At 42.5% G+C, this 26,505-nt stretch overlaps 1 protein-coding gene and 1 pseudogene across 2 annotated transcripts in view; both read right to left on the reverse strand.

Moving 5' to 3' along the window:
• LOC145425230 (protein NLRC3-like) overlaps nucleotides 1–26,505 on the reverse strand; it is a 611,895-nt gene that overhangs the window by 364,197 nt on the left and 221,193 nt on the right. The gene's annotated exons all lie outside the window — the stretch shown is intronic.
• LOC145425250 (protein NLRC3-like) lies at nucleotides 1,064–25,555 on the reverse strand (annotated as a pseudogene). Its single transcript, XR_013905907.1, has 7 exons — nucleotides 23,687–25,555; nucleotides 21,789–23,570; nucleotides 20,105–20,278; nucleotides 13,683–13,859; nucleotides 7,777–7,953; nucleotides 5,233–5,406; nucleotides 1,064–4,557 (listed from the first exon to the last, which is right to left on the reverse strand). The product of XR_013905907.1 is annotated as a protein NLRC3-like (transcript).

A 26,505-nucleotide genomic window follows, 5' to 3' on the forward strand; every position in this document is an offset into this window, starting at 1 on the left:
CTCTCATGTAGGAGATCGGCCGGTACTGAACCAAACCAGGCCTGTCCCGACCTTTCACCCTGACCTGGCAAAAAGGGGCGTGTCTGTCCACAAAGTAGACACAACTCTCCTGTAAATGTTCCCAAACTGACATTGTCAGCCTGTTTAATACGACCCCAGTTCAAACTGATGCGGGCTCGGAGCGTGAGATTTTAGTGTTTCTCACAGCACCAACTATGCAGTGATCACTCAGGTCGTTGGCAAAAACTGCAGATGTGGAAAACTTACGCAGCATATTAGTTAAAAAAGGTCAATAAGAGCAGATTTATCTGGGTGTTTAGGATCAAGGCGTGTGAGGCTTTAAATAATTTGAGTCAGTTTTAAAAACAAGCAGCGTGCCTTAAACTCATCAGACACAGAAGAAAGCCAGTCCCAATGAAAATCATCCATCTGAAAGACGTCATTAAAATGCAGCTCAGATAAAAGTTGAACCAGAGACGGTGATGTGCTGGGGGAAGCAGGTGGAGGCTGATAGCAGCCAACAACAGTCTGATTTCCAAACAGATCAATAGTTAAGGCCAAGATTTCAAATGGCTGAGGTGCAGATGGAGAGAACAAGACTTGAGCAGCAAGACAGAGCTTCACATAAACTTCCAGACCTCCGCCTTTTCTGGGACAGTCTGAGAGCTAAATGTTAAATCCATCAGTTGCTACGTTTTTATCCAGTAAAGATTTGGAAAGTCTCAGAAACAACAACGATACCAGCACCGCTTGAACAGGCCCAGATTCCAATCATATCCATGTTAGGAAGCACACGACGTGATGCACGTGTAACCCAGACAGTTTTTAACATCTGCTGGTGTTTCACATTCAGCCAGAGGCCCAGGGTTAGGTTGGATACCAGACAATAATAAAAGCATCGTTATTAGACTCTAGAGCTCGTTTATAGCTGACACCACATGTAGAGTTTAAGTTCACACAGAGACGATGACATTTTTCTAAAACCAGCAAACAATAAACAAGAAATGTAACAAGAGTTTCAGAAGAAGCTGTTTTACAGAGAAATGATTCCCTGAAGACAAAATTATTATTATCATCTTTATTTCTCCAGGTGAAAATTTAATTGAGATTAAAAATGTTGTTTTCAAGAGAGACCTGGCATCATGGCAGCAAGAGTCAGAAATACATCATAATTCAAACAAATACAAAATAGGAAAAACATCCTACATAAACTTCATAAAGTTTCATTAACAGACTTTGAACAATGGACTTCAAACTTCCCCCAAAACAACAGAAACACATTTGAAGATAATGAATGACATTTATCCCTCTAAAGAAGGACTTAGACTACGATTTAATATGAATGAGAACATGTTCATAAATGGATGCAATCAAAGATTTCATCAATCCCTGATTCAGAGACAACAGAACATTTGGTTTGATTTCACAAGATAAGAATGACGACTGAGCTGGAAGATTGTTTTATGTTTAGTCAAATCTTTCATACATAAAGTCGGATTACAAAATCATCCCCTAAGTTTGTTGTTTTATTCAAGGAATTGAAATTATAGAGAAAATCTGTGAAATGACTTAAAGAAAACAAACCACAAAAACTCTATGATGCTCTAAACCCCCTGGTTTAGGTCGGCAAAACTTTACTAGATCCGCCCCTGCACAGTTACCAGCTGTCAGCTTGACAAGATGACATGATCAACATGACAAGAACTAAACATAACCACGCAGACATGACACATGAACCAGGGAGACTTAGTACAGGGGGAGATGACATAAACAACTAAGGAACAAAACTAAACTGCAATCTAGAAATTAACTAGGTGAACTAAGCTAGGTGCAAATGAATACAAAAGATACATGAAACTCAAATACTGGGTCGCTTGACCCAGGACCATGACACCGATACTCTAAACCTCCTGGTTTAGGTCGGACACCTTTCTGATGATGAGTGCATCTAACATTTCCTCAGAAGTCAATGTGCCATATGATTGCATTAGCAATAAATTACACACTATATAGAACCACTTCATAGGATTATATTTGTGCACAGATGTTTGCAGCTATCAGCGAATATTTATCAGCTATTTTGAAACAAAGAAAGACTTTTTATCCATAACAGCAAATGAACTGTACAACAGAAAATACAAATGCTATTTATGGTCTCCTCACAACAATGATAAGAAAAATAAACTGGGCCAATATGTCATGTTTCTTAATACAGAGACACACATGTTAATGTGATCTCTGGTCTCCCACTCAGAGACACAGGTCTCCGAGTGTCCAGCATTCAGACCTGAGGACTCTCTTCATGTGAGAGAAAATCTGCTCACACAGATATGTAGAGCCGAATACTGTCAATAAGGCCTCTGCAATGTTCTGAAGACAGTTAAACCTGTCAGGTAGTGATGTCCAGCAGGTGAAAATGCAGCTCCATGAACTCCAGAGTCTTGTTGGTATAACTGTCAGCTACTTAGAAAAGGATGCTGGTGTTATTTGTCTCTCAGAAACAGCTCATAACTTCCCTTCAACACATTCATGTCACCTAAAAGGTAAACCTGTTTCTCTATCACCTGTTCAGCTCTGATGATCCAGTAAGGACGTCTCCTGGTTTCATCTTCATGTTTCCCCCTCACCACATATCCAAACCGACATCCTGACCAGCAGCTTTACAGCTGTGGCTCCAGCAAACATCAGCTGATACTAGAAAGTAATATTAAATAAATTCTAACAACAGCTGATCAAGCTTAAACGTGCTGCTGTTGTTTAGCGCAACATCCGCTGGTTTCCTCTTTCTGGCGCAAAGTGGGCGATAAATAAACAAGAGAGAAAAGCCGATCAGCTGATCATTGATCAGTTTCATGATTGAAGTAGCAACAGTAGAGGGAGGGGAGAGAATGACAGTGTAAAGACACAGAATAAATCCAGCTTTGTGTCTTTTCCATTCTAGCTGAAGTCCGGGACAAATTGCGTAATATTTTCTCTGAATACGAGACGATTCTGTTTTTTACAGGACGGTTGGAAACTCTACTAAAATAAAGTTCACTATCAGTAACATCATAGCACCACCCAGCTGTATAGAAACTCCGTCATGCTAGCTAGTACGCAGTACGAGTTATTGTAACTGACTGTAAAAAGTCAGCACAAGGAAAATAAACTCCACCTAAACTTGGTTTATATCTGACCCAGACAGACTGCAGGTCATAACTTCTTACCTGAAGTTCAGTTAACCTGACACTCGGACCGGCGGCCGCCTCGGGTCTCTCCTCCTCCTGCCTCCCCTTTCCCTCATCCACCTGCTGCCTCTGTGGAAGCTCCGCCAAAGCCACCACCAAACAACTGACTTATTTTTACACATCGACCAGCATCCGGCCAATCCGCCATCTTTCATTGTTTATACCGTTACAAAAAAATAAAAAAACATCATCGGCCCATTAAAAACGAAAAATCACCATCAGTATGCCCGATGGCCAGTCCAGCTATGGTCGTGCCATCAGTTAACCCTTCACGTGGCAGCTGTGACACGCGTGTCCAGGGTTGCCGACCCCTGCTCTAAAGCATCTGATTTGGATTCCTGAGATCAAATATATTTTCCTTTGTGTTTGTTTTCTTCCCATTTGTGGCTTTAATGTAGTGTTACATCCTGTTTGTTTGCTTCCATCTGTATACATGTCCAGATTCACTGTTATGTTTCTATTCTTACATTGCTGTGTGATCACTGTTCCCTCTGCTGACTGATGTGACCTTTTGTATCTCACACTGATACTTGTCATATTTGTATCTGCGCCTAAAAGATAAAAAGTTTTCCACGCTAAAACACAGCTCCACCTCCTGCAGTTCTCCCTCTGAACCACTAGATGTCTCTGTTATCTAAATGAAGACGTGCAGCACAGCAACCACAGCAGCGCTCAGATCACACGTGTCCTGTTATTATGTATAAAAGCATGAAACAGGTGAGACAGGTGGGATCAATATTAATGTTGTGGAAATATATGAAAAAGCAACAGAAGAGTGAAAACATTTCGTGTTTCTAGAAAGATCTTTCAGCTCACAGCTGCTCACAGACTGTATTTACAAGTGACAAACTGCAACTCTACAGTACATCTACAGTATATATCAAATATATTCTGTATTCAAATCTATTGAGTGATGTTTGAAAGTCTTTCCAGGTGAGTTTGATCCAGGAGGGTCTGAAGCCAGAGTCAGACAGAGACTGTGCAGAGACTGTAGAAGGACAGAGCAGCAGCAGAGCAGTCCAGATACACTGATGATCCTCTGTCAGATCCAGAGGGACACACAGGGATGATGCTGGACTCTACATTGTGTCTGACAGTGGAGCTGTTCTCAGAGCAGTTCACTCTGCAGCACTGACAGTCATCTGCACTTCTTCTCATTCCTCTGTCAGTCACTGCTGGATGAAGCTCTCCTCTCCACCTCCCAGTAACATGGCCCAGTCAGAGCGTCTCTACACACAAGCTGCTGCTGCTTCAACCTCTCTGGATCATCAGGACACAGCTCCTCCTCTCTCAGCACACACACCGTCCTGTTTACCATCATCAGCTCCACCTGCAGAGAGAAGAAGGAAGAGCAGAGGAGATAAACGAGTGTTTCCAGAGACTCTTCATCAGCTGTCAGTCAGTGATGCAGCACATCCAGTATAAAGAGCAGCAGGGACTTCAGTGCTGGGACTGTACTAGGACTCATTGTTGCTTCACTTTTTCTAATCTTTGGATTTTTATTGAAGTTGATGAAAATGTTTTTCCCTCCTAGTTTGAGTTTGGACTTTCATTCATTAGAAGAACCTTGGTGTGTCCACTCTGAGCTCTGTAGGAACCCCAACAACAAGCCCAACAATCCAGATGGACGGTTCCAGCTGTTAACTGGAGGAATTCCATCCAAACATCTGCTCTCACTAAATTCTTCCTCACCTACAGACTGTGTTCTTCACTGCTTTAAACTTGGAAATGAATGCAGTCATTGGTCTGCGTGCTGCTTTGTTCAGAGAGCTGATTGGCTGTTGACAGTGTTTGATCAGAGCGTGTCAGCCGTTACCATGGTGACCATAAAGGTGAGAAACAGGAAGTGTTTGTGTCCAATCCTGAAGCCTGTCACCATTCTCCTCTCACAGCTTCACTGAGAAGCTGCAGCTTTACAGGAAACACTGGATCTTTGTTTCATACTGACTGTGTTTAGTACAATACTGCTGACAGCACCACCCACTCACTCCATCACTCTACTGACCTCAGAGTCTCCAGTCTGTAGTCTGGACTCTGCTGAAGATCAGACAGCTGCTTCACATCTGGATCCTTCAGGTTGTTTCTCCACAGCTCCAGCTCTCTCAGATGGGAGGGGTTGGACTTCAGTGCTGCTGCCAGATAATCACAGCTGATCTCTGACAAACCACAGCCCCACAATCTGTATAAAGAATGAAAGATGTAAGTTTATTAGACAAAGTGTGAGCTTGAAATCATTCAGTGTTTCATCATCTGTTCAGAGCTGAAGAAGGTTCAGAATGTAGAAGTTTAGAAAATGGAAACTCCAAACAGCTGAAGCCAACAGGAAGCAGCTTCAAACAGGAAACTGTGCAGAGTTTCAGACTATATGTCCTGATGCAGCCAGTTGGATTTTGGAGATTTGAATCTCTGTTCTGTGACTAAGTCCTTGAATCATTTCTTCCAGTTGGTCCAACAAGACAGACTAAGTGTTGGACATGTGTTGTGGCTCCATTAGGGGAGCTTCTAAATGTGATGTGATGGCCCCTCTGGGTCTGTCAGGTCACAGGACTGAAGAGAGCTCAAACTGGGCACACAGTTGTTCCAGTCTGGACCAAAGACTCTATACTGGGACTGAGGGACTGCTTTGACTGCACCCACTGGGACTTTTTAAAGGCTCATGTTCTCACTTAGATCATCGATTTCTACTTACATTTCTTTCTGGGAAAAATGGGGATTACTTTGGAAACAGGAAGTATTTTCTCCAATAAGCAGCCCTGGATTAGTAAATCACTCCAACATGTTCTCAGGCAGAAGAAGCTGTCTTGTTATGAGGGAGAGAAGAAAAAGATTGAGGCACAGAAACTTGTTGAAAGAGAGATAAAGCAGCTAAAATCAGGTGTAAAAGTAAAGCAGAGGATGAGCTGAATAAAGGACACTCAAGGCTGGCTTGGAAAGGAATGAAGTCCATGGTGGGGATGCAGAACAAGGAGCAAAGATGAATGTGATGCTGAATCAGCAGAAGACTTGGACTCATTTGATTCCAGCTTTGATATCATTGATTTCAATGAAGAGCTTTGTGATTGTAGCAAAGGGCTGGTAGCTCTGAGAGTCCCACTGATGAGGTGTTTGTGTGGAAATCTCTTAGTGGGACCAAAGAGAGAAAAAGCCCTGGTCCTGATGCTGTGGGAGGGAAATGATTGAAGTGTGCTGTGAGGAACTGACTGGGAGATTTTCACACATTTTCCAGTTCTCCTTGGAACAACAGGAAGTTCCCAGCATATGGAAACAAAGGTTAAGTGTCCTATGGCACTCAGTGATGATGGTGCTGTGGCCCCACCACCTCCACCTCTTTGTAAAGGAACTAACTGTAATCTGAAGCTTCAAATGGAACTAAGACTTCCTCCACTAGGTGGCAGTGTCTGATGAGAAAGTGTTAGTGGAGCTGGCCTGGAGTCAGAAACAGGAAGATGCAGGATTTGGGCTGAAATGGGGAAAAGTGGTTCGCACTAGTGCCTTAAAGCAAGAAGGTTGTAGGTTGAAGCTTGTTGGCCTTTCTGTGGAGGTTGGATGTTCTCCCACAGTCCAATGAAATGCTGCTTAGGTTCATTGGTGCTTCTAAATTGGCTGTAGGTGTGGATGTGAGAGAGTGCTTCTCTGTCTCTCTCTGTTGGCCCTGTGATGGACTGCTCACCTGTGCAGGTGGACCACGCCTCTTGCCCTATGACAGCTAGGGCACAGGCTGCAGCCCTGTGAGCCTAAGCTGAATAAACAGTTAGCAAAAATGATCCATAGATGGCCTGAAATCCCCCAGTTAGCAGTTTGGTAGATAGCTATGACATGCTAATCCCATCCAGCAGCTGTATTCTACCTGTAAGCTGATCCCTGCTGAGCCAAAGCACTTTTTCATATACAAATTACAACCTTTAATAGAAACCTATTGGTCAGCATCTTATTAGCCTGCTGTTAGCTTCATTCCACAGAAAACTGAGAGAAACTAACAGAGTTGATAAAGAATAAAGAGAAATGTGCTGATTTAAAGCCTTTGAAGTGCTTCAGATGATCTCTGTCCACTTCTGTCCACTCATTCATTCATGTAAGCTTTCTAATGCAGCTTTGATCTTCACAGTCTGCTTCATGAAACTCATTCTAACCCTGAATGTCAGAGTGTTCCTCCTTCTCTTTCCCATCATTCATGCTGGCAGTGGAGGAGATTTGGATGTTGGACTGTGTTTTGGATGATGTGTGTATGTTTGTGTTGGACTGCTGTCTGTAAAGCAAACGCACATTTTGCTTTGGATTTCAGTGTCAGACAGACTTTAAGGTGGAATGAAGAGTTGGAGAGTTTCACAGTGAATTATCCAGTGGAGGATTTTTCTTCTTCTTTGAAGGTTTGAAATGTGAACATTGTTCTGCTGCAGTCAATGGACTAAACCAGAGAAGAAGAAAACAGACTTTACCATGAAGATCCTCAGTGTGGATCAGTATAATATCAGCCTGATGTCTGCAGTTTAGTGTCAGCACAACTTTCACATCATATTCATCTCAGCACAACTAAAACATGCTGACTGACCTCAGAGTTTCAAGTCCACATCCTGGACTCTCCAGGAAACCACACAGATGCTTCACTCCTGAATCCTGCAGCTTGTTGTTCCAGCTCAGGTGCAGCTGTCTCAGATGGGAGGGGTTGGACTTCAGTGCTGCTGCCAGATAATCACAGCTGATCTCTGACAAACCACAGCCCCTCAATCTGTATAAAGAATGAAAGATGTAAGTTTATTAGACAAAGTGTGAGCTTGAAATCATTCAGTGTTTCATCATCTGTTCAGAGCTGAAGAAGGTTCAGAATGTAGAAGTTTAGAAAATGGAAACTCCAAACAGCTGAAGCCAACAGGAAGCAGCTTCAAACAGGAAACTGTGCAGAGTTTCAGACTATATCTCCTGATGCAGCCAGTTGGATTTTGGAGATTTGAAACTCTGTTCTGTGACTAAGTCCTTGAATCATTTCTTCCAGTTGGTCCAACAAGACAGACTAAGTGTTGGACATGTGTTGTGGCTCCATTAGGGGAGCTTCTAAATGTGATGTGATGGCCCCTCTGGGTCTGTCAGGTCACAGCACTGAAGAGAGCTCAAACTGGGCACACACTTGTTCCAGTCTGGACCAAAGACTCTATACTGGGACTGAGGGACTGCTTTGACTGCACCCACTGGGACTTTTTAAAGGCTCATGTTCTCACTTAGATCATCGATTTCTACTTACATTTCTTTCTGGGAAAAATGGGGATTACTTTGGAAACAGGAAGTATTTTCCCAAATAAGCAGCCCTGGATTAGTAAATCACTCCAACATGTTCTCAGGCAGAAGAAGCTGTCTTGTTATGAGGGAGAGAAGAAAAAGATTGAGGCACAGAAACTTGTTGAAAGAGAGATAAAGCAGCTAAAATCAGGTGTAAAAGTAAAGCAGAGGATGAGCTGAATAAAGGACACTCAAGGCTGGCTTGGAAAGGAATGAAGTCCATGGTGGGGATGCAGAACAAGGAGCAAAGATGAATGTGATGCTGAATCAGCAGAAGACTTGGACTCATTGGATTCCAGCTTTGATATCATTGATTTCAATGAAGAGCTTTGTGATTGTAGCAAAGGGCTGGTAGCTCTGAGAGTCCCACTGATGAGGTGTTTGTGTGGAAATCTCTTAGTGGGACCAAAGAGAGAAAAAGCCCTGGTCCTGATGCTGTGGGAGGGAAATGATTGAAGTGTGCTGTGAGGAACTGACTGGGAGATTTTCACACATTTTCCAGTCCTCCTTGGAACAACAGGAAGTTCCCAGCATATGGAAACAAAGGTTAAGTGTCCTATGGCACTCAGTGATGATGGTGCTGTGGCCCCACCACCTCCACCTCTTTGTAAAGGAACTAACTGTAATCTGAAGCTTCAAATGGGACTAAGACTTCCTCCACTAGGTGGCAGTGTCTGATGAGAAAGTGTTAGTGGAGCTGGCCTGGAGTCAGAAACAGGAAGATGCAGGATTTGGGCTGAAATGGGGAAAAGTGGTTCGCACTAGTGCCTTAAAGCAAGAAGGTTGTAGGTTGAAGCTTGTTGGCCTTTCTGTGGAGGTTGGATGTTCTCCCACAGTCCAATGAAATGCTGCTTAGGTTCATTGGTGCTTCTAAATTGGCTGTAGGTGTGGATGTGAGAGAGTGCTTCTCTGTCTCTCTCTGTTGGCCCTGTGATGGACTGCTCACCTGTGCAGGTGGACCACGCCTCTTGCCCTATGACAGCTAGGGCACAGGCTGCAGCCCTGTGAGCCTAAGCTGAATAAACAGTTAGCAAAAATGATCCATAGATGGCCTGAAATCCCCCAGTTAGCAGTTTGGTAGATAGCTATGACATGCTAATCCCATCCAGCAGCTGTATTCTACCTGTAAGCTGATCCCTGCTGAGCCAAAGCACTTTTTCATATACAAATTACAACCTTTAATAGAAACCTATTGGTCAGCATCTTATTAGCCTGCTGTTAGCTTCATTCCACAGAAAACTGAGAGAAACTAACAGAGTTGATAAAGAATAAAGAGAAATGTGCTGATTTAAAGCCTTTGAAGTGCTTCAGATGATCTCTGTCCACTTCTGTCCACTCATTCATTCATGTAAGCTTTCTAATGCAGCTTTGATCTTCACAGTCTGCTTCATGAAACTCATTCTAACCCTGAATGTCAGAGTGTTCCTCCTTCTCTTTCCCATCATTCATGCTGGCAGTGGAGGAGATTTGGATGTTGGACTGTGTTTTGGATGATGTGTGTATGTTTGTGTTGGACTGCTGTCTGTAAAGCAAACGCACATTTTGCTTTGGATTTCAGTGTCAGACAGACTTTAAGGTGGAATGAAGAGTTGGAGAGTTTCACAGTGAATTATCCAGTGGAGGATTTTTCTTCTTCTTTGAAGGTTTGAAATGTGAACATTGTTCTGCTGCAGTCAATGGACTAAACCAGAGAAGAAGAAAACAGACTTTACCATGAAGATCCTCAGTGTGGATCAGTATAATATCAGCCTGATGTCTGCAGTTTAGTGTCAGCACAACTTTCACATCATATTCATCTCAGCACAACTAAAACATGCTGACTGACCTCAGAGTTTCAAGTCCACATCCTGGACTCTCCAGGAAACCACACAGATGCTTCACTCCTGAATCCTGCAGCTTGTAGTTGTCACTCAGGTCCAGCTGTCTCAGATGGGAGGGGTTGGACTTCAGTGCTGCTGCCAGATAATCACAGCTGATCTCTGACAAATCACAGCCCCTCAATCTGTATAAAGAATGAAAGATGTAAGTTTATTAGACAAAGTGTGAGCTTGAAATCATTCAGTGTTTCATCATCTGTTCAGAGCTGAAGAAGGTTCAGAATGTAGAAGTTTAGAAAATGGAAACTCCAAACAGCTGACAGAGTTCATACGCCTTTGTCAGGGTCAAATTCAAGCAAGACCATGTGAAAATTAAAACACATCATCCTAGGTGAACTTAAACACCTTTGTTCCCCTTTTGTTAAGACATAGAAAAGTACACCACACAAAAATACTGCAAAAGGAAACGGTCGCCTTATATACATAGTGTATAAACTCAAAATGCACATTTCACTTCAAATTAAGATTAAGGCTTTGAACAGATCACATAGTTCAGTTCAACATATAAAACTTTAAGAATGCACAAGCATCTACTTAAAATCTATTTAATTTATCATCCATGATATTATTTTGTACAATTCCAATGTATTTTGTTCATCTCCCTTAAATAAACAGGCAGTCTTAAAGTATGAAATATTCATATACAAACACATATAAATGTGTGTACTGTCTCAGTGGCTGATAGTACCCCACAGGCCTCAGTGTGAGCTTGAAGACATTTATAATGTTTAAGTAGTTTAATGTGCAGGTGCTGACGATAAACACATTTTGAATGAAAGCCGGGGAACTTTGGTAGCACAGAAACAAGTGGCTATTCTTTGTGACTATATGGATCACTCACAATACCATTATTTCACACAAAGGCACCAAATTAATACTCAAAAAGCTGCAGCAATACACACAAATATAAACAGTACTTGGTGACAACTTTGCTTTTAGCCTTTAACCCTTCTTGACTACTTTTGATGTGGCCTCTATATTTTACCTTTAAAAACAGTTCATCTTGCCAATCTGTTATTTTCTCATTTTGACCAACTGTATCAGCACAATTTATCTAAATTCAGACAAAATTTAAAATACACGTAGAAAGTGATATTTTGACTGTAAAAACCACACACATGTTTAACGAATCATCTTCATAACTTGAAATGCAAATAGAGATTGTACATTTTTAAAAATACGCACACGTTTTGCAAACAACAAAGTTATATGGTACTATTTACCAAAAAATGCAGCCAAGGCTCAGACGTTTTTCATATAATCATTTCAAACTATTTACAGAACAATCAGGTGTCAAACAATAGTTTGTGTCACTCTAACACATATGAGAACAGCACAGGGATAAACCTGCAGGTCTGACAGCAGGTGTGTCACTCAGCGTTTACACTGCAATCTGCCTTTGTTGGCTTTAAGGCAGCAACTGTGACGATCACTAGTAGAACTGACACACAAAACAAAACAACAGCTACACACTAAATACACAAGACAACAAACTAACTTGAGACCAAACACGGTAAACGTCACAAATCTCTCACGTATCAAAACTCTCTCTCTCTTTCGCTCACTCGCTCTCTCTTGCCGGTCACTCCTAAAACTTCCCCCTTTTGCTAAACAACCAAATGTCATGTTTCCATATCATTTTTGATTGGTCGACATGGTACATTTTCCCACCTATAGGGCTTTGGAGCGTGATGTCACGGGAGATGGGCCATGCCCCCTTCCGCCATGACAGTAGGCCAGCCAAAGGATACCATTTCAGCTATGGATCGTACGTGTTGTGTTGTCGGTTGCAACGTTAGATCACACGATCGTGAAGGCAAGAAGCTGGATAACGGGCTCTCTTTTCATCGTTTTCCGTCCTGGAGGCAACGTGAGGGATCCCATGTATCCGATATTACTAAACAAAGACGTCAGGCTTGGATTGCAGCGGTGAGACGAGCGGATATCGAGTTCTCTGCAATCCCCAGCTTTTTGTTGGTTTGCTCACGGCATTTTCTTTCCGGTGAGTTCTAAATTAATTCATATCACTCTTGAAAGGCTTTTAGTGTGATTTTCAATGTGCTGAGGTCATAGATAATGAGATAAAACATGCTAATGTGTGATGCTGCAGAACCACATCATGTCGACTGAGTAGCTTATGATTTGGCATTATTGCAGGCAAACCAGCATATGAAATGGATGTAACAAATCCAGACTGGGCACCAACACTGCACATGGGGCATGACGACATACCTGTATCAGACTCGGACCGGCACTCAAGGCGTACGCAACGGAAGCGAAAAAGAGCACCCATCGGAGGTAAACAACCCCCCCCCTCTAAAAACATACTAAATTGCTATCACTGTACACTAATCCGCACATAACTTCCAGATGAATCACACACCTGTCATTGGAATATTGGTGTACATTTACCTTATGTCTAATTTTATCTTACAGGCTTTCGTTATGCAGCTGCAGAGTCTGAAGGTGTGCCCCGTGCAGAAGTGATTGATGAAGATCTGACAGAAGACCAACAGCAAAATCACAATGTCATGGAGGCAGTGGACAGCAGTTGTGTTGGACAAGTGGAGGTTGAGGTACCAGCTGCAAATGTGGATATACTGAAGAAATGTAAACCTTTTAAAATGATGACAGATTACAAACTCTCAGCTGTGTCTGTAATCAAACCTTTGCTTCCCTTCAGCAGCATCAGCTCATGTTCACATGTTGATTCATGGTTTGCTTCAGTTTTTGGTGGACTGCAGAATATTTTGAAGGTTATCTGCTATAAAAAGCCAGAACAGGAAAATCTGCTTCATGTGTTTCTGTTTGATCCTCAGTGACTTTGACACAAAGGCCTCTGCTGTGATGATCACACCTCTGATCAAGTCTCACAGTGTCAGCTTTGTTTTTATACATATGGATATGTGCTGATAAATGATCAGAGTTATAATATTTCCCACTGTCTGCTGTGTGCCGTGACCTTTGACCTGCTAAAGACAGTCAGCTGTGGATTATTCATTGTTGTGTCTGATACTTAGAACTGTGAGGAAGAACACTACACAGTTAATCAGGGTCCCCTCTCTCTGAATCAGGAAAGGTGGGCAGGCCGCGTGTGGGCCACGGGCCATACGTTGAGTCTCACTGTTTGAAATGTGAACATTGTTCTGCTGCAGTCAATGGACTAAACCAGAGAAGAAGAAAACAGACTTTACCATGAAGATCCTCAGTGTGGATCAGTATAATATCAGCCTGATGTCTGCAGTTTAGTGTCAGCACAACTTTCACATCATATTCATCTCAGCACAACTAAAACATGCTGACTGACCCCAGAGTTTCAAGTCCACATCCTGGACTCTCCAGGAAACCACACAGATGCTTCACTCCTGAATCCTGCAGCTTGTTGTTCAGGCTCAGGTCCAGCTGTCTCAGATGGGAGGGGTTGGACTTCAGTGCTGCTGCCAGATAATCACAGCTGATCTCTGACAAACCACAGTCCATCAATCTGTATAAAGAATGAAAGATGTAAGTTTATTAGACAAAGTGTGAGCTTGAAATCATTCAGTGTTTCATCATCTGTTCAGAGCTGAAGAAGGTTCAGAATGTAGAAGTTTAGAAAATGGAAACTCCAAACAGCTGAAGCCAACAGGAAGCAGCTTCAAACAAACACAACAAGAGAAAAAACTCTGAATGTTTCACATTAAAGTCGTACATTTATCATAAAAACAGGACAAAGACTTGAAAAAGTCGTGTTTTTCCTTCCAGGAACCACAAGGCTTCACTTTTAAAGGTGAAGTGTGAAAGAAATGGACATATTTGAAGTCCAACACCTTTTTCCAGTCACATTATTAAAGCAGACAAACTACAAGCTCATTTTCATTCCAACAAGTCATCTTCTGACCTGGACTAACAACACTGGTCTCTATGTGCAGCTGGCTGTGAGACCAGTGCTCAGGGAGCGTCTACAAAGTGCAACACTGAAAGAACATCACACACTAGCTTTGTCCCAAAACGTCGGCTGCATCCTTCGGAGGACCCGGTATTCGCGGTCTACGTGGGCCGGGTCCTTCAAAGACCGAAAAGGCTGGAAGTGCGAGGCTGTGAAATGGGACGGTCTAGCCTTCAGATTTGCGTCACCGCTGTGTCGGTGGAGTTTAATAAACTCGGCCGTCTGCTCCTTGCTATCTAAAATATAACAGGACACTGGCGTAAATTCTCGACCGTCTCACACTTCTGTTTAATCAGTTTCCTGCTTAACGTTTATTCAGCTGTGTGAAAATCCCGGAGGATCAAAGTGGATCAAACTGGATTCATCAAGGGACGTCAGGCACAGGACAATATAAGGAGAGTCCTTCACATTATTGACAATGCAGAAAAAACGAATATCAGTACTGTGTTAATTAGCTTAGATCAAGAAAAGGCATTTGATAGCGTAAGCTGGCTCTTCCTATTTGGAGTATTGGAAAAATTCGGGTTTAAGGACAGCTCAATACAATGTATAAGGACAATCTATAATCAACCTACAGCTAGAATCAAGGTGAATGGCAGTCTGACAGATAGAATTCGGCTATATAGAGGTACAAAACAGGGCTGTGTCTTGTCACCAATTCTTTTTGCTTTATATGTTGAGCCACTAGCACAAGCAGTGCGACAACATTCAAAGTTGGAGGGGGTATCCCTTGCTGGACAAAAACACCTTATTGGATTGTTTGCTGATGACGTTATTATTTTTCTACGAAACCCTGACAAGTGCTTCCCAATTTTGATGCAACTATTCCATACCTTTGAATACTTATCAGGCTATAAAATTAATGTATCCAAAACACAAATTCTATCATTCAATTATATACCCTCCCAAAAGATCAGAGACGAATACAAATTAAATTGGCACTCGAACAACATGAAATATTTGGGCGTAACCTTGACAAAATCATTATCAGATATGGCGGACATAAACTATAATCAGGTGGAGGGCAACATTAGAAAAGATCTAGAACGGTGGTCGGCAACACCTACAAACTTCTACTCAAGAATCCAAATAATAAAGATGAATGTTCTCCCAAGACTGTTATACATGTTTCAGTCACTCCCACTTCCTATATCTCAAAAAAAATTCAAAATATGGGACAAGATGATATCAAGGTTTATTTGGGGTGGGAAGAAGCCCAGAATAAGACTAACAACACTGCAACTCCCGAAGCGCAAGGGAGGGATGGCCTTGCCGAACCTAAGGGAATACTTCTATGCAGCCCAACTCAGACCACTTGCTGGTTGGTGTAGACCAGAATATGAGGCAAGATGGAAGGAAATTGAGAAAGAAATCGAGGGAAACAACATTCAGATTTTTATCTCTGACAAACATTTAATGACAAAGAATAAAAGTGGAATGAATCAAATTGTGAAATTTACATTAGACATATGGCACACAGTAATAGAAAAATGTCAGTTAAAAGAACAATTATTTATACTCAGATGGTTTAGACATGATAAAAATTTCAAGGCAGGACAATTGGACCAAACATTCAAACAGTGGGAACTAAAAGGGATTACAGCAGTTTGTACCCTTATGAAAAACGGAGGACTAATGAGTTTCCAACAACTAAAAAACAAATACAAATTGGAAAATAGAGATTTCTTTAGATATTTGCAAGTTAGGGACTACTACGCAAAACAAATAAAATCTGACTGGCTTGGGAAACCACTGGGGGTTGTCGGAAAAGTAAAAGACTGCTATGAACATAAACAATTTAAAACTATTTCCACCTTCTATAGGTCATTAGAAGAAAATAGACAAGATTCAACACTCTATATTAAAAAGAAATGGGAAGTTGAACTGACCATAAAAATAACAGAGAAAGAATGGCTCAATATGTGTGAATTGCAACACAGTACAACTAATTCGCCGTTGTGGAGGGAATTTTGTTGGAAAAATTTGACACGTTTTTTCATTACACCCAAAATAAAAAGCAAACTGACCTCAAGTTTACAAAATTGTTGGAGATTGTGTGGAGAAATGGAAGCGGATCATTCTCATGTATTCTGGAAATGCATTAAAATTAAAAACTATTGGGAAGACTTAAAAATGAATATGGATAATATTTTGAGTTATACATTCCCAAATACTTGCCAAGTGATGTATCTAGGAAACATAAAAGAATACATACAAAAAGAGGACGTGTATTTAGTCAAAATAATTCTGGCCGCAACAAAAAAAGCAATTACAAAGAAGTGGTTACATCCAGATCCTCCCACCCAGCGGGATTGGATCAGTATTGTAGAGGATACCTCAGAGATGGAAAAAATAACACTCAACATTAGACTGATGGGAGGTAAATACGACAGACTATGGAGGAAGTGGAAAACATTCAGAAGTGACACAAATGAAATAACATAATAGGTTTTCTTTTTTTTTTCTGCAATGTGATAAATGGAGAAAGATATGTAAACTCCAGACTCTATGTTTGTTTATATGTATGTCTGTTTGTTATTTTCTTTACTGTATGTCCACAATGATAAAATAACCTAATAAAAATCAAAGTAAAAAAAAAAAAAAAAAAAAAGAAAATCCCGGAGGAACTTTGATCTCAGCCAAACCGATTTACTCCGGAACAAATAAAACACAGAAAAAAGGCAAACAATTACATTTTTAAGTTCTCCGAGTGACTTATATATCATGTTTAACCTGAGTAGTGAAAGAGCAGGGGTCTGAAAACGATGAAGCCGGGCGTCCGCTGCTCTCGCCGGCTGGAGTGACCATTGAACCCCCCGGCTTGCTAGCGAGCGGGTGGGTAACAGACGTCTCCGAAAACGTCGGCACACTTTTGCAAATATGCGATGTCTTGATAAACCAAGCAGATATTTGAAGTTTACACAGCTACTTTCTCGCCTGAAAATATGTTAAAAGTTTATTTTGTGACCCAGAAAGATTAATAAGAGTAATTTGAAAACTTAGTAGCAGCCGCCATTGTTGGCAGCTGAAATTTGGCTGGGCCGCGCTATGAATTCTGGGATATGGTGGGCCACGAAGGACACACCCGACGAATCCTTCAAATTTGGGGAAATGAAGGACGCATTTGTCGGGCACATTTGAAGGAGTCGACAAATACGGACAGCCTTCATCGCCTGGCTGTGATGTAATCGGCCTTCAAATGCAGCCTCTGGAGGATGCAGCCGACGTTTTGGGACACAGCTACTAATTTGCTTCCATCATCCAACCTGAAGAGGAAACAGAGACGCCTCCCCTTCAAAGTAAAAGCTGCTCCTTTTGGACACAGTATCAAAGAAAGTCTACAGTATAACATAGAAAAGACAGAACAAAGTTTTGGTTGTTTTTAAATTGTGCAGAAATGAAACTACACTAAGCTCAATTATGTGACAGACATTTCACCCCATGTCAGTTTGGCCTCATCCTGGGCCGGATTATCCAGCACACACTCTGACCACAGGCCCAGGGGCCACGCACAGCTGGGCTCCATCCCAGAGACAGGAAACAAACCAACACAATAATTAGGGCTGCTCGATTATGGCAAAAATGATAATCACGATTATTTTCACTGAAATTGAGATCTCGATTATTTGACGATATTTATTTAACCCTTTAAGACCTACTATAGCACCAAGTCCGCCAGAGCTTATATTATATTTTTACATGCTGTAGTGCCATTTGTGGGAGCATTTCAAGTTGCTATATAACTGTTATAGCCCATATTTTAATAATATGTATACATTAAGTCCATAGTAACTACATTAATTGCAAAAAAGTGCAATAAACTACAAAAAAATTGAAAATAGTTTTTGTTTTTTTACATATATTTCTACTTGGAGAAATTTAAGAGGCTTATCCCTCAAAACTTTAAATACAAAAAAGTTGCAAAAAATAGTTTACAATAACAGGAAACTTATTGTGAGTGTCTTCATAGTTTTATTTTGGAGATACACCAATTTTTATATACTGCAGGAAAAACGAAAAAACAATCCTATGATGCAAATTTGCAAAGAAAACAGCATGTGCATCAAAATAAACTATTTCCAGCAGTGCAATTCGAGTTCTAAGCATCCCAGAAACTATTCAGAAAAGTCAAACATGACCAGTATAGGTTTTTAAGGCCTACAAGTAAAAAAAACTACATTTCCGCAAAAATGACATCACTTCCGGTTTCGGCCAGGAAATGGCGGACATGTGATAGTTGCGCTGACGACTTTTTCAATGTGGGACGTGTTACGAACAGCTGATCGGATCGGCGAAGCGTGTTTCTGGAATATTATGCTTTTGTTCCTGCAAGCGCTTTTTATGCAATTTTTGCAAAGCTATATGTGGAACGAAACCGTGACCGAGGACAAGCTGATGGCATAAGATGTAAGTACAACTCCTCTGGTTTCATATGCAAACAAATTATTGCGCTAGCTTACATGGTTCAGGTTCTACAGGGATTTAAAAATAGTTACACAAAACGGAGCATGCTGCTCTGACCGGATTTAAAGGGTTAACAATGACTTTAAAAAATAATAGTGTGCAACACCACTGAAGTTTTTTGTTTTTAACCTCTCTTTTCAACCAACGGCAGTCACTCTCCTCTCCAAATAACTTCTGCTTAGCTTTCCGAGCTTCCCTCGGGTCCTCTTAATCAGCGGTCTCCAACCTTTTTTGCGCCACGGACCAGTTTATGCCCGACAATATTTTCACGGACCGGCCTTTAATGTGTCGCCGATAAATGAAGGAGGGGCTAATAATCGGCTCAGTCATTTTTAATGATCGTTGAAAGCCCAGATCGTAATCGTGATTAAAATTCGATTAATTGAGCAGCCCTACCAATAATAAAAGCACCATGTGATCTTCTTACATCTTCAAGACAAACATAGTAAAAACATGAACATATTTGTTTCCTGATAAAATGATGTGACAGGTAGAACAGAGTAAAGTGGTGGTGTTACAGCCTTTCTCCCCTCTGCTGCCGAGGCTGTTAGTCTCTCCCAAACTCAGCTACAGGACTTCCAAATGAATGAAAGCAGCAGAAGTGGCTTTACAAATGAAAGAGGAAGAGGAGAAGAAGAGGAGAGGGAGGCCACCCTGACCATCACTCCAGCTGAAAACATCACACTTCCATTAAAGTTGGTGAGAAAATGTTGAGCAGGATGAGCTGCTGGCTAATCTGGAGGCTGTAGCAGCAGCTCACAGTCACAGTGGGTTTCCACTCATGAAAAAGCTCTGGCTGCTTCATTTCTCATCTCATATCAGAGACTTTAAAGCTTCACTGAAGCTGTACTGTGATGCTTCCATATCCCAGTGAGGCCTCCATAATGATTTCAGCTGTTCTGTACACACACTGTGTGCCCTGTATGGCTCAAAGTCTCTGCAGCCTGTTTTTATCTGCTATCATCAGATCTTCATCATCCTCATTCACATCCCTCACACACTCTACAGCCTCATCAGCACTGACTTCATCTTCACTGACTGATGGAGCACAACATGAACCTGTGGAGGCTGAAACACTGTCCTGTCAAACATCTCCCCGTCACCACTCCACTTCTGTCAGCCTTTAAATGAACCCTGCTCAAGTCTGTCACTTCTGTTTGGAGCCAAAAGGAAAAACTGTTGTTCAGTCGTTTGGAAAGACAACATTTCTGAAAGCACTCAAACTTCTTCACATTTGTCTTCAGACACATCCTGAACATTTAGGAACTAAAGAAAGTTTCAAACATCAAAGACCTGAAATATAGAAAAACAACAACAGCCGCAGTCAGTGAACTCACCTCAGAGTCTCCAGTCGACAGTTTGGACTCTCCAGTCCAGCACACAGAAGCTTCACACCTGAATCCTGCAGCTTGTTCCAAGTCATGTCCAGCTGTGTCAGATGGGAGGGGCTGGACTTCAGAGCTGAGGCCACAACTTCACAGTGAGACTCTGAGAGTCCACAGTTAGTCAGTCTGTGATGATAGAAAATATAAAATGTGTTATTATAAAAGCAGAAAATCTGCATTATAAACACAGACTGAATGTATATGAAGACAAAACAGAGTGAGGTCATAATCTGATGAATCTGCTCTTCACATCTGTGCTTCAGCTCCTCTTACGGTGTTTGACATGACACAACGATTGAGTCTCTCTCAGACCTGCAGACTTTTAATGAGAATCTTTGTTTGGCTTTAATCTGCAGATGAAGGAGGAAGATGGTGTCACATTTAGGCTTCCATAATGTCCACAGTCTGTCACTGAGATCTGATCCAGAGTCAGAGTGAAGACACACATTTGGACTGTTTCCTGTTTTGACTCCAGAACATTTTGAATGAGTTCAGCTCAGTGAAGAGTTCCAGCTGGAAAGATGATCTCTGTTTGCTACCTGCTGTCAGGTACGACTGTTCACGTCCACACGCAGGAAAAACCTGCTGACTGTTACCAAACGGAGCAGAAATCTCATCACTGGACAATAATGATGAATGAACTCAGAGCTGCTGATATCAGATCTGATTTCAGGGGAACTAAACACAGAAATGATTGGCTCATTTTAGCTTTCTGAGCCATTATCTGCTGGTGTGTCGCTAGTTGGCAGAAAATGATTTGTATTCCTGTTCAGGACTTCAGTGTTTATGAGTCCAGATCCAGGTGACAGCAAGTCAAAATGATGTTACCTGTCTGTGTCCAGCAGCAGCCTGTATTCACTTTGAATATTGTTATAACCTGACATGGATCAGTTTGTCTTTGATTGGTTTGTAAAGGTCACTGTTTCCATTGGACCTGAGTGACGTACAAAGACAGAGAGGGAGAGAAAGGAGAGAGAGGATGGAGACAGCAAAGAGAGAGCAAACACAAACAGGTGAGAGGGGACAGGTGACCATGGTCAGCAACCAATCAGAGAGCTTCTGTTTGACCCACAGTCACTGATGATGACTGCACATAACCAAGCAGTGTGTTACTCTGATATCAAATATGGATCCTGCTCTTATAATAATGATCATCAGATGATATTATTGTGTTATTTTGTAGCTGAATACAATGTTTGTGTGATTATCAGTGAAAGAAGCAGTGAGGAGGATGGAGAGAGAGAGAGGACAGAGGGTGAAGTTAGAAACACTAAAAGGATTTTTCATGGATTTCATGGATGATTTGAGTGATTTCCAGCAGGACACTTAAACATGTCAGTGGACGTCCTAAAGAACATATTCACTGATATGAAACGTGTCATTGAACAGGATTAATATCAGTGGAAACATGGTGGAAACAGCTGTGACTGCATGGATGTGACACACTTCAAATCTGTTCTCCACTCTTGGATTTGGGATCCATGGAGCTGCTGCTGAGTCTGTACAATAAAGGAATGGTGTGGAAGGTTGCAGCGTACGGACACAAACACTTTGTGCTTACAATCTGATTTTATTTTCAACATTAAGCTACTAACCTACACTGATCAGTGATGTTAATGATCACATCTGGACTCACCCAGCCTTTCTGCAGTTCCTCACAGCTGGAATCAGTCTCTGTCGTCCCCGCTCTGATGTTTTGTACTTCAGCAGGTCCAACTCATCCAGAACCTCCTCTGACATCTGCAGCATGAAGGCCAGAGCTGAGCACTCGATCTCAGAGAGTTTCTTCTCTGATCTGTTCTCTGACTTCAGGAACTCTTGGATCTCCTGAAATAATGAGAGGTCGTTCATCTCCATCAGACAGTGGAAGATGTTGATGCTTCTGTCAGGAGAGATTTCATAACTGTTCATCTCCTTCAGGTTGTTGATGACTCTCTGGATGGTTCCTGGACTGATCTCTGTCTGACCCAGCAGACCTACTAAGAGTCTCTGGTTGGACTCCAGACAGAGGCCATGAAGGAAGCGAACAAACAGGTCCAGGTGGCCATTTTTACTCTGCAGGGATTTATACATGGCTCTGCTCAGGAAATCATCCAGAGAGGACTCGTTGTATTTTTTTCCCAAAAAGTTCTTCAGCACCTCTGTCTTCCTGCTGGTGTGACAGTGGAACATGTAGACAGCAGCCAGAAACTCCTGAATGCTCAGATGAACAAAGCAGTAGACTGGTTTCTGGAAGATCACACACTCTCTTTTGAAGATCTCTGTACAAACTCCTGAGTACACCGAGGCCTCTGTCACATCCAGACCACACTGCTCCAGGTCTTCTTGGTAGAACATGATGTTTCCTTTCTCCAGATGTTCAAACGCCAGCCTCCCCAGCTTCAGAAGAACTTCCCTGTCAGCCTCCGTCAGCTCCTGTGGACTCGTCTCATGTACTTGTTCTTCTTCCTCTTTGTCTGAACCAGCAGGAAGTGTGAGTACATGTCAGTCAGGGTCTTGGGCAGCTCTCCTCTCTGCTCTGTAGTCAACATGTGCTCCAGAACTGTAGCAGTGATCCAGCAGAAGACTGGGATACTACACATGATGTGGAGGCTCCTGGATGTCTTCATGTGGGAGATGATTCTGCTGGACAGCTCTTCATCACTGAATCTCCTCCTGAAGTACTCCTCCTTCTGGGCGTCAGTGAAGCCTCGTACTTCTGTTAGCCTGTCAACACATGTAGGAGGGATCTGATTGGCTGCTGCGGGTCGGGAAGTTATCCAGACGAGAGCCGAGGGAAGCAGCTTCCCCTGGATGAGGTTTGTCAGCAGCTGGCTGACTGATGACTTCTGTGTGACATCAGACAGCAGCTTCCTGTTGGTGAAATCCAATGAAAGTCTGCTTTCATCCAGGCCGTCAAAGATGAACAAAAGCTGAGAGACAGCCAGCTTCTCTGCTGTGACCTTCTGTAATGTTGGATGGAAAACATGGAGCAGCTCCAGAAGACTGTACTGCTCATCTCTGATCAGGTTCAGCTCCCTGAATGAAAGCAGAACCACCACACTGACATGTTGGTTCTCCAAGCCCTCTGCCCAGTCCAGAGTGAACTTCTGCACTGAGAAGGTTTTTCCAACACCAGCCACGCCGTTGGTCAGAACCACTCTGATGGGTCTCTGTTGGTCAGGTAAGGCTTTAAAGATGTCCTGGCACCTGATTGGAGCGTCATGGAGGGCGTCCATCTTGGAAGCTGTCTCCAGCTGCCTCACCTCATGTTGGGTATGAACCTCTTCACTCTGTCCCTCTGTGATGTAGAGCTCAGTGTAGATGGTGTTGAGGAGGGTTCTACTTCCTGTTTCATCACTTCCTTCAGTCACACGTTCACATCTCCTCCTCAGACTGATCTTATGTTCATCTAAAACCTCCTGCAGACCAACATCTGCTGAAAGAAAGAAAAACAATGAGACTAAAGAGAAAGAAAACTCTTCAATGTCTGAACAACACAAGAAGTCCAGTTTTCAGAAATGAGTCCATCAGCAGACAGATGTTCAGTCTTACTTTGTACACAGCTGCTCTGACTGGCTGTCTGCAGTCCAGCTCTGCTTCTGGATCTTTCTCCACACTGGGGACAGGAGGAGTCTCCCGATGAAGCAGACTGGTCCCAGTATGAGGAGATGCACTGTCTGCAGAACCAGTGTCCACAGCTGGTAGAGACTGGATCCTTCAGGACGTCCTGACACAAAGCACAGCAGGACAGCTGCTCCTCCTCACAAACACCACTCCTCTTCCTCTTCCTCTCTCTGTGAACACATTTCTTCATCACTAAAACATTTACTGTCAGTGAAAAACATCCAGATGTGACCAAACTGCAGTCCCTCACAGTTCCTTTGATTTCATCAACACTAATGAGCTGCTCTTCCTGTCTGCCTGTCTCATTAAACACTGAGCGATGAATACAAACTCAACACTTCCTGCAGACTTCCTGACTTCACAATAAAAGCTTTCCATCAGAGAGACACAGTTATGACTTTCACTGTTTTACAGCCGCTGTGTGCAGATTATCTGGGTCAGTTCACTCTGAAGCAGCTTAGAAGTGTCCGTGTAGAGCCGTGGTCTGACACACAGAGACTCCTGATTTTCTCTATTTAAACAAACATGATGAAGATGAGCAGGTTTCTCTTCTAGTATAAAACTCTGTGTCTCTCTGGCTGGCTCATGATGGCTTTTCAGGTTTTATGTTTTGCTCTCTCCTGCTATGGTTTTGCCTGCCTGGGTGGAGCTTGTAATGGCCTCTCGCTCTTGGTCCACACAGCTATGATGATTACACCACCTGTTGCTGACTCACCTGGGCTTACCGGTAACCATTTAACGCTGCGGCACGGAGCAGTTTGTCGCTGGGACATTGACCCTCCTGTGTTCATGATCTCAGCTCCTTGCTAAGAAATCTCTCTCTAAATTCACCAGTTGGGTTAACTTTGTGTATACTTTGAGTAAATATTTCCCCGGACCTGGTTACAGACGCTTACCTGTGACTCCCGTGTGTGGCTGTGTGAGTGGAGAGCAGGACAAGAGTGTCTGAAGAGGAGTGAGTGTGGACTCCCTTCCCTCTTTTCCCTGGAGCCCTGGACCCCCTCCCCAATTCACTGTACATATATAGAGCACTGTGGTTCACCCCTTTGGTAAATAAACTGTCACCTTTTTGTTTGTCAGAACTCAGTCTGTGCTTGACTTCCTCTGTTAGCCATGACATTTTGTTGGTTCTCTCTCTTCAGGTCCCTGTAAGTGTTTGATCTAAAACATTATATTTATTCTGCTTTGATTGTTTTGTGTGCTGAGGGACATTGTTGCATGATCCACTTTTTCTTATCACTCAAATATCCTGATACTTTCAGAAAGTTGGAGAGCTCTCCTGGCTTGCTTAGTCTTTGCTCTGTACTGCAGTACTTGCACTGGTTTCACTGGACAAGTCTGCATGTGAATCTACAACTGATCTGACATTGTGGCACAAACACAGTAAACAAACACTACGAGCACCTTGTTTCATGTGCAGTGGCTTTCTTCTCATTCTGTTACTGAACACTGTATGAAAAGCCTCTCACTGCCAGCATCCTTCCAGCCCCACGACAACAAGACCAACTCACATCTTCACAACACCAAGAATTTTTCCCCTTTTCTTTGGAGAAACTAAGAAGCCAATAGGATTGTAGCTCAAACTTGCTCACAGTCCTGCTTCATCACTGCTCACTCCTACCTGTGTTGGTGCTCAGTGGACAGTCATAGCCTGCTGCTAGCATGAATGCTAAACGTACTGCTGTGGATGATCAGCAGAAAAAGATGTTGTCAGGTTGACTGTTTGCTGTATTTAAAGTGTTTTTCTCAGTTCATCTGTATTCAAAGTGCATTCGGGGCTTTAGCTGACAGCTCTTTGTGCTAACAAACTAAACTCTCTTAGTTTAAGCCAACAGACAAAAACACGTTGATGTTCTCTCGTCACCTAACAAAGTCCAAACCCTGTGAACTATTTTAGCTTTAATAACTGTGGATTCAGGTATCCTGAACCCATCTTTGGACATTTGTAATTAAATATTTTAAAACTCCATCAGAGACTCCTGATGTGGCTGTTTGGAGAAGGAAAAGAGGGACAAAGTGGAGCGTTGAGCTGAGGCTTCATTCACTGAAAACCTACAGTTATGTTTTCTTATTTCTGCTGTTTGCATGTTCACAGCTGAAATAAAGCTGCCTCTTTGACTTCATCCTGTTGTGTTTGGGTCCAATCCTGCCTGCCACACAGCGCTACAGGACAAAGTCTAATATTTTTATCTTTTTAATGAATCTTTGGTCATATTTATCCAGGAAAACACAAACATGTAAAGGAGTCATCACAGGTCTCTGACCTCGTTGGTCCAGGTTCAGCACTGAAGAATGGAGGTTCAGGTTTGGACCAGTCACTCCTCACAGACGGACAGCTGGATCCTGCAGACTGTGACCTCTGACCTCTGCAGACACAAACATGTTTTATTCAATGATCAATTCTCTGATAAAGTGATTGAAGCAGCTATGATCACACAGACTGCAGATAATGCAGCTGTTTCCTGTCAGTAACAGTCCTCTAAGATTAGAGTTCAGCTTTTTACAGGAAAACAAATGTCCCTGAATGCAACAGTGAGACACAGTCTGCCTGTGTGGCTGTGATAGCTGCCGTTAGGAGCGCTCATGTGTTTGCAGTTAGACGAGGAGATGTCACCATCATGGACACGTTAACAAATCCTGCAGCATCACGTGGCACAAACACTTTGTGTTCCTGTCATCTGCAAGCAACAGGAAGTTCATTAATAAAGGCGGGATGGAGACGCGACTGTGATGGTTCTCCTTCATCC

This window comes from Astatotilapia calliptera, chromosome 3 (genome assembly GCF_964374335.1).
Source record: "Astatotilapia calliptera chromosome 3, fAstCal68.1, whole genome shotgun sequence".
Taxonomy (NCBI): Eukaryota; Metazoa; Chordata; class Actinopteri; order Cichliformes; family Cichlidae; genus Astatotilapia; species Astatotilapia calliptera.